At 36.0% G+C, this 15,405-nt stretch overlaps 1 protein-coding gene and 1 long non-coding RNA gene across 2 annotated transcripts in view; one reads left to right on the forward strand and one right to left on the reverse strand.

The window, feature by feature from the left end:
• LOC149801336 (ras GTPase-activating-like protein IQGAP1) overlaps positions 1–15,405 on the forward strand; it is a 275,437-nt gene that overhangs the window by 78,860 nt on the left and 181,172 nt on the right. The gene's annotated exons all lie outside the window — the stretch shown is intronic.
• LOC149801337 (uncharacterized) lies at positions 4,545–5,368 on the reverse strand. Its single transcript, XR_016420628.1, has 2 exons — positions 5,080–5,368; positions 4,545–4,759 (listed from the first exon to the last, which is right to left on the reverse strand). It is a non-coding gene; the product is annotated as an uncharacterized LOC149801337 (long non-coding RNA).

Consider the following 15,405-nt stretch of genomic DNA (forward strand, 5'->3'; position numbering starts at 1 on the left):
TCATCACATGCTAAAGGAGGCAACTAATGAAATCGAATAGATGTCACTAGGACAAAGCACTGATATAGCTGTTTGATCCGCCAAGGTATAGATAGGGTTATTGGAACCTTCGCTAGCAAAGATGAACTATGTAGATGAGATGGCTGCTTCTACCCGGCTAGCCAAAGCTCTTTGAGTTAGTGTCTTCATTTAGGCCTAGGTTAACAACAAATAATTTGGAGTTCTTTTGTAAGAATGAAACACTTTATGCAGAAATTTTGTGGACTTTACATACCACAATCAACATTTTTCTGGAGTTTATTATGCAGTTAATTATTTACTTCATTATTTCATTTTTCCATTGCCCAAAGAAATCAAGTACCATATTTGCCATTTACACCCTATCATTTTTACACCTTGAGTGGGGGATTGCAGGTTCCAGCAGTTTTTTTTTGTTCTGTGTCCCCCAGATCATGATTGCTGTGTGCCTACTGGATGTGCTTGTCGTTCGGAATAAAAAAGAAAGAAAAAAAATGTGCTTAATACTTTCTGTAGTACATGTCCATCCACTGTTGGCACTAGCAATAGCAGAAGTTGCAAGAGGTAATAAAAACCGTAAGGGGGCCCCGAGTGGCCGAGTGGTCTAAAGTGCTCTCCATTACGGATCACTGACATCTCACTTCTATCTGCGTAGGTTCGAGTCTCGGATTCGGCCAATGTGGGTATGTGAGAAAGCTTGCCAGTAGCTTCTCGTGGGTCGGTGGTTCTTTTCTGGGGTTTTCCCAGGTTCTTCCGCCACCATTGGCCGCCATGTATAGCCTATCGTGTGCTGAAAAATGGTGTTAAACCCAACAACAACAACAACAACAACAAAACGTAAGGTGGCAGATAATCTCAATTTTAAAATGATATTTTGGGCAATCAAAACACTTGCAAGATTCGTGGTAATCTGCCGAATTGCAGTGTTTTTGACAGCCGCGAGTGTAACATGTTTTCGAGGCTGAAGACTTACAATGATACTTACAGCAAGAAAAAAGGGAAGTATTACAATTAATGCAGGTAAATAACAATTGAACGAAAACCAGCTAAATGAGACTAAGATTTGGCAGAACGGAAAGTTCCTTGGTGCAGCTCATTCCAGGTGCATCAGATATTCAGACATGTTAATGTTTTCACAAGTTTACTTGAGTATTTGATAAATTTGGATTACAAGAATATGTGTCCAAGAAAATGATGATAGTGCAAACAACAAAGTGAAGTGGCAAAACTGCCAGAGCAAATAAGTTTATCTCATTTTTATCACTACTAGTGCATTAACACATTAATCCCTGGAGCTTTTTGCCATTTTTGCCTGAAAATCGAGTAGGAAACACATTTTGAAAGCTATTTCTGAATAGACTCAAAAACACCAAATCCCCGGTCATCTTTAAATAACATACTGCCTAGTTGTGTTAGAAACATCATTTTTCATTGGCTATTTGACTTGCGCATGAGCAGAAGGGTAAAAGTTGGACTTCTTTGGTTTTTTTTGCTAAACAAAGCCATTATTTTTGTATGGAGACCACTCTTTATTCCAAATGCCCATCTTATCCTACTTTTTGCAAAGGCTCATCTGTCTGTTTGCAGTTTATACTGGTTTGCCTTAGGTCTGAGACCAAAAAGTCTAAAATCAGGACACAAATCGGGATTCTGACCACGGGCGAATTTTGCATAAAAAAAGTCGGGTCCAAAAAATGAGGTTTTTCTATCTGTATTTTGTAGTGCAACTAGATATTCCAGATTATTTGGTATCATTGTAAAGCTACATCTGTCTACCTTTCTATAATACCACCCACTTTAGTGTATCATGCATGACCATGACGCTACATACAGAGCTCGGCAGTAGGCTACTACTTCCTTCCCCGTAAAGTCATCGCTAGGGGTTAATGTGTTAAGTACTGTCTGCTATTTTTTAAATAACCTATTGAGATACAAAAGGTTTTAAAGTATATATATATATATATATATATATATATATATATATATATATAAAAGCTTTATTTTTAAGAACAGTTTCAAAAATATAAGACTTTTACAAAGGTAATTTGAGTGTGAGTAAGCCTTTGGGTTGGGGCTTGTGTGTGTAGGGCAGTGACTCCCAACTTTAGCTTGGTCCATGACCCTAATAAAATACACATTTTGCCACCCACAAAAAAAACCCAATAATTCTGGTAACCCTCCAAAATGCCCATATGACCCTGATTTGGGTCGTGACCTAGGGGTTCAGAACAACTGTTGTAGGGTTTAACAGCATATTGGCAGAACAGTGACTATATGGTGCTGAATTAAAATTGTGAAGATAAAGAAAAATTGCAGAGATTTGTAAAATAAAATATAAAGGAGAAAAATGGTCTTTAAGCTCAGAGTTTGTTACTTGAGGAGTTTCAAGAACATTATGCCACAGCAGATCAGTCCTTAATTTCTTTGTAGCATGACCTGAAGTACACAGGGATAGGGAAATAAATTTCCAAGCACTTGGCTGTGGAACAAGTGGGTTGCAGCAGAACTTTGTTCTTGGTGTACCTTTACTCAGTAGTACACTCACAAATATCCACTACAATATTTACGCTCTTATTAAAAGATCGAAGGCACCTGATGCAAGATTGAGCCTTAAAAAAACCCAGAGTTTTTAAACCCTTAAAATATGTTTTCCATGTCAACAAATTGCAGTTTCACAGGTGAAAATTTATAAATCAATGAATGAAAGAATTAAGTTTAAGTGTATTTTAAGAGTGTAGGAGTAAACATTTAAGAGTGTTATGAGTTTGAAGACCTGTAATAACCAAAGTCAAAAAGTTCTGATTTTCATCTTGTCAGACAGTATTATGCCCAACTCGCATCACCAACATTGTCATATCAGCTTCATTGCCAGAGAGCTACTCAAACCCACCTATCAAGACCAGGATTCCTGATTGGTCAAAATAAATGGAAGATTGTTACATTATGACCCCAGTTAAATTAAATTATTGTTTATGTTGCATGTATTAGAGTTTTTTTAAAACTTGCTGTCTTCTCTCCAGACATGATATTTTAATGATTTTGATCTTTAAGATACCTGTGTACCCTCCACCCACGCCTGAAACTTTCTTTGTAATATATTCTCATTTGCCAACAAGTAGGCAAAAGTACTAGATAAGTGATGCAGAGTGGATGGTTGAAAATGTTGAACTAGGGCATTTAATAAAGGCAGAAAATGCACATAGATTTATTCACAAGCAGAGCAAATAACTTGTCCTAAGGACAAGTAAATAACCAAGTTTTCCTTGGCACAGCTAACGTTTACCTGGTATGATGTCTGGAACCCAAATACTGTAATGGAAATTTGGCAGTTTTGTAGAGGGAGTCGAGAAACATCGGAAAGTTCTATGATTAGCTTATCCCTATTACAGTTTTACGCTGTCATGGTCTAGCAACTTTGAGCTTGAGCGCAGGTTTCTGACTCAAAAGCTATGAAAATATGTGTGTATGATTTGAAAACAGATTTGTGTCTTCACTTTACGTAGTCGGATGTAATTTTAAATGGATAAATATGGTATTGGCCATGACACTTCATAATGAATGCTATTTTTGTTTATCTCTAAAACTCCACAGTTGATATTCCCCTCATGAATATTAAATTAGTGTTATTGGGTGTTAATTTTCAAACAGCTTACAAGCTAGCAGTGACAAACAGGTACTGTATACTGTATATACTCACTTATGACTAACTGCAAACTGCACAGATCCAGATTTGCCATCACATAAGTAAAACAAACAACATAAACCTTGATCTGCAGGTACATTATGCTATGGCAGATCTGGATATTTTTTTTTTTGCAGTTTGACTCGACTTGTAAGTGAATATATATATATATATATATATATATATATGGTAGGTACACATGATGCATGCACTTTTACAGTTGCAGTTTACTGTCACTAACAAATGTACATGTGTCATGGAATACAGGAATTAATGTTTTATTTTTATGTTCAATTCAGACTTTTTCCCAGTAATTAAAATCAGACAGCAGCAGAATTGTAATATGCCATTGTGCTTGACATCATTCTTTCATTTTATTATAACCTCCAATGAGAGCATTATTTACTCTCTTGCTTTCTCAATTTAGACACGCACTGTCATAGGGATGGTATAAAATTAACACAAATGTCATGTACATTCTAGTCATCGCCAGGTCAAACAAGTGGTAATTAGGAAAAATACAGGGGTTACAAATATCCTTAACTCTTTAATGTTTATTCAACAGATTCAAATGCATATCATCATTAATGGCAGTTGGGTCACAAATTTATTAATTTATATAATAAATATTCACTTTTTCAGCAATACTTGCTTTGATTCTGTCATTATAGATGCATGGTTTTTACAATTTCATTCTTAGCTACAATTACTGTACCCACTTTTCAGTAGTTATTTTAGTGGACAAGGAAATTGCAGGAAACTGATAGAGCCTGGCTCGATGACTGATAAAAGTATATATTGCTGGAAAAGTGAATATTTATTGCAGAAATGAATCAACCCAGGATACGATGTCCTATGATTTATTATCAGACTCCCCTTTTGTGAGTCTTTCTTTATGGTTTTAAAATTGCTTATGCTTGAGTAACAATTCATTTTTTTCCTGTTGATACACTACTCTGAAAATTAACAGTATTTTTCCTGAAGATTTCATCCCTTCTGTACATTTTCCGTCAGGTCTCACTGGACAGTTTCCTAGGTGAATTTTCATCCGATAAGGACCTAAAAAAGAAAAATGAGAATAATATTACGAATACAAACCAACTAATGATGTTTGTAGAAAGCATGCTTGTGAGATTTTGCATGAGGTATTCAGGTTAATTCCCTATACAACTGGTGGCTTTGATACTGGACAGACACTGCCACCAACCCTTCTTTTTAACATTCATTTTTGACAGCAAAGAGCCGTTTTGAATATTTTCCTGTGACAAGGTGGCTAAAAGAATCAGTATGTGCCGTATGCATGATTAAAGTTCACTAGTACTGTAACAAATCTGGATACTTTTGATTCTCTTAAACCATCCTGATTTTTAGATATTTACCTTTGTAGTAGACATACGTGAACACGTAAGCCAATTCGGCTGATGATTTGCAGCCCAAGTTATGCATTTGATCTCCAATTCTAGTCTAACTATGACAGGCAGTCACCAAACAAGCCAATCCATTTTTAAGGCTAACACGAAGAAAATCTAAACCACATTACGGATTTAGCTTCTATGTGAATTTATGAACGCTAGGCTTATGATAATAAGGCTCATGCCTTCTATCTTAAAAATTAGGGAGGTTTCAAAATATGAAACTATCCAGTGAAACCTCAGTGTTCATCAGCTAATCAAAATCTGTAGGACATCTCTGTCAACCAATGAAATTTATTGTTTTATGCTTTGTTGGCAGTGAGCAAACTTGATTCATTAAGCATAAGATGTGCTAGATTTAGTCAAAAACAGTCTTCTTACAGTAGCAATCTTTTTGGACTGCAAGAATATTAATACAGTATGCATTAACAGCATTGCATGGTAATTAGGCCATTGTTCTTGATGTACACTTTTTGCTCCATATGTCTGTCACCATAGGTATAAAGTATTGTTATAAAATGTACACCTGACAGGAGATGCCTGCTGTATTGATTCTAATATAACACCATAGAAAAGCCAGTTACAGATTTTGTTTATAGTTCATTCTTACTGTGTTTTTTTTTAATAAACACATCCAATATGTTATGATACCCTGCATTTTTTTGTTGTCTGTCTACATTTTCATCTTTCCATTACGATGTCCTTTTTTCATAACCTCCTCAACTGCTGGTTTAAATTCATGAAACATAGTTATGTTGCCCCAGTGATAAGCATCTGCAAGGAAGCATCATGATTAGCTCATGCCCCTGGTGTGCCATGGAGGGGGTCATATGTACAACAGTTTAAATTATAATGACATTTTATAACATTTTTGGACCAAACTTTTAATGTAGCAGGAGGAAGCATCATATAATTGATGAATTTTGGATTGTAATCCTTAGGTCACTGACTGGGGTTTGGATGGGATGCTTAATGACTGACGTTTTCTTTGTCATTGTCAGGAAGGTAAACTAGGTAAACTTCATATGTCACAGAAGTCATATAACTAAGGTACAATTCAATAAAATAAAGAAAACATGTATGTAGAGGGTACCAATGAAAATTTTGCGAATCCGTGAATTCACGAATCCAGAAACGCGAATGCACGAGGTATTACTGTATTCTAAAACATTATTTGACAACATTGAATCATTCCCATAGTTCAGTACTTACTGCTGTTACTTAATTCTATGGACCCCAACTACAATTCTTACCCATTATAATGCACTTCCAGATATAGTGCAGTACCAATATGGACCAGGTTACCAAATCATACAAGTGTGTAACGATAAGGTTGGAAAGTAAATAAAGTGAATCTTTAAATCCTTATTTCCTTTTCAATCCCCAATATTTAATAAATTTTATAAGTTATAAGTAAAATTGTAAGATTTGCATATTAAATGTTTCCTTTTAAGCGCAAGATATTAACTTCTTGTCTTGTCTGGCATCCTAAAGAATCTCAATGTGAGAACTAGAAAATGATGCAATTGCATTCAAGGAATAATCCCCTCTTTGATTGTGAGATTGGTTCCTTCATGAAGTAGCCATCTTTTACAGGTGACGTTTGTGAGTCAGAGCCTTTGAAAATGAAGTGAACTAATGTAGACGTGCATTTAACTGCAGCCATCAGTATAGATTTAATAAACCATGCAGATATTAAAACAAATGCATAAGAATCACAGCAGGAAGTTAAATTCTGTCATTCGAGCTATCACAAACTCCGAAGTAGCTAAGTATTTATTTCAGTAAACTGTCATCATAACAAAATGTGGCTGTGGCTGGACAGTATGTGTAGAGATGGTTTACACCAGGCATCATTAACCTTTTAGGACTGCTGTGCCAGGTTTGCTCAGTTGTGGAGTGTTGTGTGCCAAATCATATTTGTCTATAATTATTGTTTTGAGTGCATGCCATACAAAACTGCAACTTGTACCATGTGCCTGTCCAAAGAGTCTGGCATACCATAGGTTGCCAGCGCCTGGTTTAGGCTATGTCAAATAGTGAATTTCAGCGGCTGGCCCAAGATTGCAACTCACTTTTCCCTATTTCCCACTTATGTGAAGAGAGTTCAGTTGAAGACGAGTCAAGCTTGGTCCCTGTTGCTCAAATTTCTTGTTCATTTTCTTTTTAATTGTAAATTTTTATTACAGATTCTGGTCTGTTGAATTCTGTAATAAATTCAACAATGTAAACACAAATGATAGCTATAAATAAATCCTGTATTGTAAAATTTGGCTTGTAAAGCTGTTTGATGAAAAAGTGATAAAAAGATGGCAAGAAACAATAGAGTAACATTTTGATGACTTTAAAAAAAAGTGGCAGCCAAGAAGAGATACTGTGCATTGCATCCTGGATAAGCAAGAAAAGCTGATTATCCAGAATACTCGTACAGACTCGTACCAATATCACCAAATTTTTCCTTACTTCAGTGTACATGCAAGTTTCATTGTATCTTGTTTGGCAGTCATATGGTCAACACAGAATAGAGCAACAGAATTTGGAATATACCACAAATAATTGCATAGAAGTAGAGTCCAACTGCAGACCAAATAGACACTGATCTGCCATTTCATAATATGCTGACAGTTAAGGGTCTGTCTTGGTTCTATTGATTATTCCTAACAGACTCCATAACCCGCTGTCAAATTATTAGACAACAGATTTGGATTTATGAAGTTTGCAGCTGGATTCAACTTACAGTCGAGTATAATGGTAGTCTTGTAACTTTATACTCACAATGGTATTAAGAATAACTAAATTAATTTTTTAAAGTAAAAATGAATATAAAAATAATTGTTAGTAGAGATGAAGAAGAGAGTGAGATACAAAGGATGAGTTATTTTTTCACCTGATTTTAATGAACGAGTACCAGTATGACAATATGTAATTAGTCATACATGAATGAGTACCACTATGACAATATGTAATTAGTCATATATGAATGAGTACCACTATGACAATATGTAATTAGTCATATATGAATGAGTACCACTATGACAATATGTAATTAGTCATACATGAATGAGTACCACTATGACAATATGTAATTAGTCATACATGAATGAGTACCACTATGACAATATGTAATTAGTCATACATGAATGAGTACCAGTATGACAATATGTAATTAGTCATACATGAATGAGTACCAGTATGACAATATGTAATTAGTCATACATGAATGAGTACCACTGTGACAATATGTAATTAGTCATATATGAATGAGTACCACTATGACAATATGTAATTAGTCATACATGAATGAGTACCACTATGACAATATGTAATTAGTCATATATGAATGAGTACCAGTATGACAATATGTAATTAGTCATATATGAATGAGTACCACTATGACAATATGTAATTAGTCATATATGAATGAGTACCACTATGACAATATGTAATTAGTCATATATGAATGAGTACCACTATGACAATATGTAATTAGTCATATATGAATGAGTACCAGTATGACAATATGTAACACAGAAATCCCAAGCAGATTAAGCATCAGTAAAGGCTTGGAATGATCAAAGGAATTCTTGTGTTCAGGCTTACATCACTGGGTGATAAAAGTATTCACTTACTTGCACAGGTGGGAATTATGAATCCATGCTGGAGTTGACCTAGATCATAGTGTTTTGATGCTTGTGTTGACAAGACCACACATAAAATGACCATCTGTCACACATTTATGCTCTTGAACATGTCAGATGTCTACAAAACATTAATTAATATTGACTTAATTACTGATACATTTACAGTCAAACTTACCTGACCCATTAAGTCCATATATTTCCATCCATTTACAATTCTAGTTTTTCACCAAAAAGTCAGTCGTCTGAACAACTGATTGTCAGCAAAATTGTTGTGTCCTGATGGATCCAGTCAAAATTTAATACATACATGTACATACAACACAAATTAAACCACTAGTCATGGCAAAAGGAAATAAATTATAGTTAAAAATATTAAGCATTTTCCTTGATCATATGCAATGCAGACACATGTATTTGTTTTGTTGTTGTTTTTGTAGGACTTAGCGCCATTTTTCAGCACATGATAGGCTATACATGGCGGCCAGTATTAATGGTGGAGGAAGAACCCGGGAAAATCCAGGAAAGAACCACCGACCCACGAGAAGCTACTGGCAAGCTTTCTCACATACCCACATTAGCCGAATCCGAGACTCGAACCCATGCAGATAGAGGTGAGATGGCAGTGATCCATAATGGACAGCGCTTTAGACCACTCGGCCACTCTGGGCCCCGACATACGTATTTGAATTTTTGCATACATTTAGGTCAAAATTTTCATCTACTCTTGTACATTGTTGTCAGGGACAACCGAGTCACAAGTGGGATTTATAAAATGTAGGGTTATAGGTAGGAGTCAGAGGGGTTCCAATTATCCAGCAACCTGATTGGCTAAGGCAATGGCCATTACGTCGTAGACTAATAGTTTAACCTATAGTCTGCAGGCCATAAATGTCGAAAGATAAAAAATAATTTTCACATTTTTTTCCCTTCAGAAGATATGAAGACTTATTAGATGAAAGTTCAGAACTTTCTGAGGCAGGCAGTTATTGTGTGCAAAATCAGGCAACTAGATTTGAGACTGGGGAAGAAGGTTTTGATTCTTCATCAGCTAAGTTTGTGCAATATTGAAAAAAGTGCAATTTGATCATGTGGTTCAAAATAAAGTAGACCAAGATATGGCCAATCCTTTAGAAAAATGACAAAGGAACAATGTGTAATGTGTGTGTCAAGCATAACAAGAATAATGCATTCACAACAGGATGTATAAATCACCCAACAAGTACCAATTAACTTGTGTTTTTAAGTTCCTGGGTAGTGTATCATCACATCGATGGGATTTGAGTGTTGATAAATATTATTCTTTTTTTCTTTTTTTAACCCTTAGTCTTGAGACAATTTGACCCACCTGTTAGCACATTTAGCCTTCATGTAAAGTTTCAGTGAGGAAATTTGCCCTATTTTGAAATATCCTTGAAGCTTCACTCTCTGTTTGTGGCTGTCTGCCTGTCGTTGCAACTGTGAATGTATGTCCATCACCACCCTAGGTTAAACTCAGTAATAAAGTTTGTTTTGTACCGCATTTTTTATGAAATGAAAGGTTAGTTTAAGAAAAAGTGGATTACTTGTTTTTTTTTTGCATAAAATTAATTCTTGTGACAACTGATTTATTTATACTCTGACATTGTCAGGTTGGCAAGTGTCTCCTGAATTCACCAAAGTTGCAACACTGGGGATGATAAAATCACAGTAAAGTTTTCATGTCAGTTAGCAACCAGATCATGTATGCAATGTATAGACCCTGTTTAGAACTTGCAATAAAATCAAGACATGCAGTGCTCAAGACAAAAGTCACTTGCTCATTAGTGAAGTCCAGCTGTGCCCAGGTGACCCATAAAAACAAAAGTGATGTATATACTCCCAGTACTTAAATGTGCCACCATTTGACACTTTTTGTTCTGAACAGTACAGCTGTGTCTGTACAGCATATGCATCATGGAGACAGTTAAAAAAATGCTATGCAATTAATGCATGGCAATATGACATAGATGATTTGCCAATGAGTTCTGGTGCTTGTTACTGTTCGTGTTTCAAAAGGACAGCTGTTGAAGACACTCATTCTCTAGTTCTCAATACTCCTTGCCAGTTTTGTTAGTGAAAGACAAGGACAGCTATTGAAGAAACTCATTCCCTGCTCTTTTTCATAAAACACCAGTGTGTTGAGCCATACATAACTTGTACTACCGCAAAAAGAATCATTCTGAACTCTTATGACATTTATTAATTAAATATGATATTAATCAATTAATGACCACTTTTGGGGCCCCGAGTGGCCGAGTGGTCTAAAGCGCTCTCCGTTACGGATCACTGCCATCTCACCTCTGTCTGCATGGGTTCGAGTCTCGGATTCGGCCAATGTGGATATGTGAGAAAGCTTGCCAGTAGCTTCTCGAGGGTCGGTGGTTCTTTCCGGGGATTTCCCGGGTTCTTCCTCCACCATTAATACTGGCCGCCATGTATAGCCTATCGTGTGCTGAAAAATGGCGTTAAGCCCTACAACAACAACAACATGACCACTTTTACTTGAACGTTTTCAGTTGTTTCACATCTTTATATATTTGTAGTCAGTTCTATTAGGTATAAGCATTTATGTCCAGCAGTGAAAAGCATTAGTTTGATTCTGATTGGTGGTTATATCCACCAATCAGAACTAAATGTAGGCTATTTACTGTGAAATACTGAAAATGTATACATGCCAAAAACTGAAGTAGACATAATACAAAGCTACTTAGAAATTTTGATAACTTAAATCATGCATGGTGATGATATTTTGAATGTCTCCTTTACAGCAGAATGAGCCATGAGTGGCTGAACAGACTGACACTATAAGAAAATTAGCATGGAATAAGTGAGGGTAGAATTTTGAACCATGGAATAACTAGTCAATATTTTTCAGACCACAATAGTTATTCCCCTTGTGTTCAGTTGGGGAAAAAGAGCAAGTGTTGTCATCGGGATAGTTCAAGTCCCTTCCAATTTCGGCTTTCTTCATCTACGTAATGTGCCCCCTACAGAATTATTACTAACCCCCGGAGTAGGATGGACAATTAAATGGTTAAATAGCTCTGAGCCCCCAGTCAGCAAAGTTGATGATCTAGATGTATCAAATATAAAAATAATATGGTAAAAGGTATAACAATTTAATAAACTATATCACAGTTCAACAATTACAGAACAATTTTTCAATGCAATAGCTTCTAATCCATGCAAGACCTATTCAAATTGCCACTTATTTCATCACGCAAAATTGAAGGTGAGAGTGTTTCATTCCTGTGTCCCTTCTATGTTACTTGTCTGTAACTTCCGCCTTGTATTGCTTTGTCGGTACTTTCGGTACCCTTGTTTCCATCTCCTGGCCCTGCATGTCAGTACTTCCGGTACTCTTGTTTCTCTCTGGTTCTTCGCCTTCACACTACTGCCTATGTTGATAGTTCAACTATACATAGAAGATTAAATTTCTACTAAATTAAATGCACATAATAACGTATAAATCCCACGACACCTAGTTCGGAAAGTGAGACAGATTCAGGCGCTTTCTTCATCAATGAATGAACAGAATAATTTCTGGCTGTGTGAGAAACCCTCCCAAAATTTGTCTTAGTTCTGATTTGATACTGGTGGTCGTTTTGAAAACCGTAAGAGGTAGTAGCACTGATGTGTTACAATGTCATATTTCCGGCCTCTAAGACGAAGCTGACCGCTGACATCAGTTGCTGATGGCAAAACAGTTTCTCACCCAACGCAAACTTGGCTGTGATGCAAGGGCTAAGGCACGGACAGGTAGTTTCTTTGTTTCAGAATCGGGCTAAAGTAGCAATATTATATAACACGTATGGACATTACCCAAAGTACTTTGAATTACAAATTCCATCAGAAGACATGTATAACATGAAGCAGGAATTGTTAGCAATTTTCTGACACAACGTGACAGTGTATGTACCAATACTTGTGACTTTCTGAAAAGTGCTTGTCATGCTTCAGTTAACAACAAAGTTACCTATATTATTAACATTTCTGTTAAAAAGGATGGTCAAATTGATTATTCGCAGTGTGAATGTGGTGTTTAAATTTGTTTAAATGACTATTTATGTTGGTATTCTAGCTTGTCCCAAGTTGGTGTTTTTATGTTTTCTAGACTACAATCATTAAATACAATTTGTTGTATGGTGTATTTTCTTGGAATTTCAATGCTTTTTTGTGTGTACAGTGTTGTAAATAACAGAACTGTTGATTTATCTTCCTGTACTTATGTTTTATGGATACATGCATCATACAAACCAGAACTACTTTAAATTATACAGTAAAGCACGGCATAAACTCCCACCATCATATTGATATTGAAATTTACACCAGGCAAAATTTATTATTATCATCATTATTATTATTATTATTATTATTATTATTATTTATGTTCACTACTACATGAATTAATGCATTTTGTTATTCAGGTGTCAAACGCTTACTGCACAACAATAGATCTGCAGTTTGAGATCAAATCAAAAGCATTCTCAGAACAAGGGACCTACTGGCCTCAGGCCCTATCTAAATATCAATTGGAAAGACCACCAGCTGATGTCCCTCACATTCTCCCTTTTTTAATTTAATAACAGAAATGAGTTCCTGTGCAAAACAGCCAAATTTTTTTTAACACACCTGGCATTGATCATGAACCAGTTAGCATTTAATTTGCCAAATGTGAGTAAATATCTTATGATTAAAAATTCCAACAGATAGTGAACAAAAACTGAATGGTTGCAAATTATTACTGAGCACACAAAAGCCAAGAAAATACTTAAAGAGTGTTCATAACAAATAATTGTGATGTCTTTTTTGGTGCTTGTAATAATAGTAATAATGAGGACTTTGTTTAGCGCCTGATCTTTAGAAGCTCTAAGCGCTTTACAACATTAGACTACACCTATAAGATAAAAAAACATATATAATGATTACAAAAACAAACACCATGAAATTAGAAAACATTAGAAACATGCTGAAAATATTTAAGGTAGGAAACATTATTAGGTTTGTTCTTGCAGTCGAAATAAGTGAGTTTTGAGAGCACTCTTGAATGTGATCATTGTGTCTTTGTGTCTAAGTTCAGTGGGCAATTCATTCCACGTTGCTGGGCCCTGGTATGCAAAAGAATGCTGTCCATATGACTTTGTTTTCATAGTAGGAATAATGAGTATACGATTGTCAGAAGAGGAGCGTAAGTATCTTGCTGGTGTATACACATGGGTGAGGTCGGATAGGTATGTTGGACTAGAGTCCAACAGTGAAACGTTCCCCAGAGAACAAATATTTTGTGTTTGATTCTGGATCAAATGGATAGCCAGTGTAGGGTACAGAGCAGCGGGGAGGTGTGCTCTGATCGTGGTACTCTAAGTATGATCCGAGCAGATGTGTTTTGAACTTTTTGAAGTTTCTGGAGTAGATATTGAGATGAACCAGACAGAATTGAGTTACAATAGTCCAGTCTTGAAAGTACTAAAACACACAGGTGTTTTAGTGGCATCAACTGAAAGATATTTGCGAATGGAGCTAATGTGTCTCAGCTCAAGATATGCAGCCTTGCATATGTTCATGACATATTGGTGCAACGTGAGAGTACTGTTCAGAGTAACACCTAGGTTTCGTACTGATTGTGTGAATCTAATGATGGTGTTGCTGATATTTATTGTTTGAGGTAAAGGGTGTGAATGAGAAAGTCTTTATGTTGTGATCAGAATGGCTTCAGTTTTATCATCATTCATCTGCAGCTTGTTGCAAGTCATCCATGATTTCACATCAGAAATGCACCTCTCTACACCTTGGATGGTAGCATCAACGTCAGTTGGGTGGCTAGATTTGTATATTTGGGTGTCATCAGCATACAATTGGTGAGACACTGGATGATGATCTATGACACTTGAGAGTGACTGAGTGTATAGAATGAAGAGAACAGGTCCAGAACATACCCCTCTGGAACACCACAACATAGATCAACTGGGTTGGAGTGTATTCCATTTGCAGACACAATTTGTGTCCTGTTGACCAAGTAGGTCATAAACCACAGTAAGGCTGTATCATGAATGCCAAATACATGCTGGAGACGGTGAAGTAATATATCATGGTCTATTGTGTCAAATGCTGCAGACAAATCAAGGAGGGTGAGGACTGTAATCTTTCCGCTATCCCAAGCAGAGAGAATGTCATTAACTACTTTTAGAAGAGTAGTTTCAGTACTGTGGCAAGGGCAATATGCAGATTGTACATTGCTAAAAAGACTTTGAATTCAGATGAGATACAGGCTGGGATGGAACAACCTTTTCTAAGATTTTTTATATGAATGGGAGATTAGAAACTGGGTGGTAGTTCTTTAAATTGTAATGGTCTAGTGTTGGTTTCTTCAGCAGAGGCTTTACAGTGGCAGTTTTGAAAAATGATGTTAATTCCACTTGCTATTGGTAAGTGTGCCTGTTTCAAATATGTCGGTGATAAACTAACAATTAACATAAATTGTAATTTATAGATGTCGACAAGTTGTTCATTTTTGCATTCTACAGTAATTTTTATTAATTCTTACTATGTACTTTGTAGGTTACTGCATTTGTATGGGAAAATATGAATGGGTGTTTCAGAGCAATATTGCACGACCTTGGGAGTACAATATTAG

Source organism: Sinohyriopsis cumingii, chromosome 4, assembly GCF_028554795.1.
Source record: "Sinohyriopsis cumingii isolate HCF-2022 chromosome 4, ASM2855479v2, whole genome shotgun sequence".
NCBI lineage: Eukaryota > Metazoa > Mollusca > Bivalvia > Unionida > Unionidae > Sinohyriopsis > Sinohyriopsis cumingii.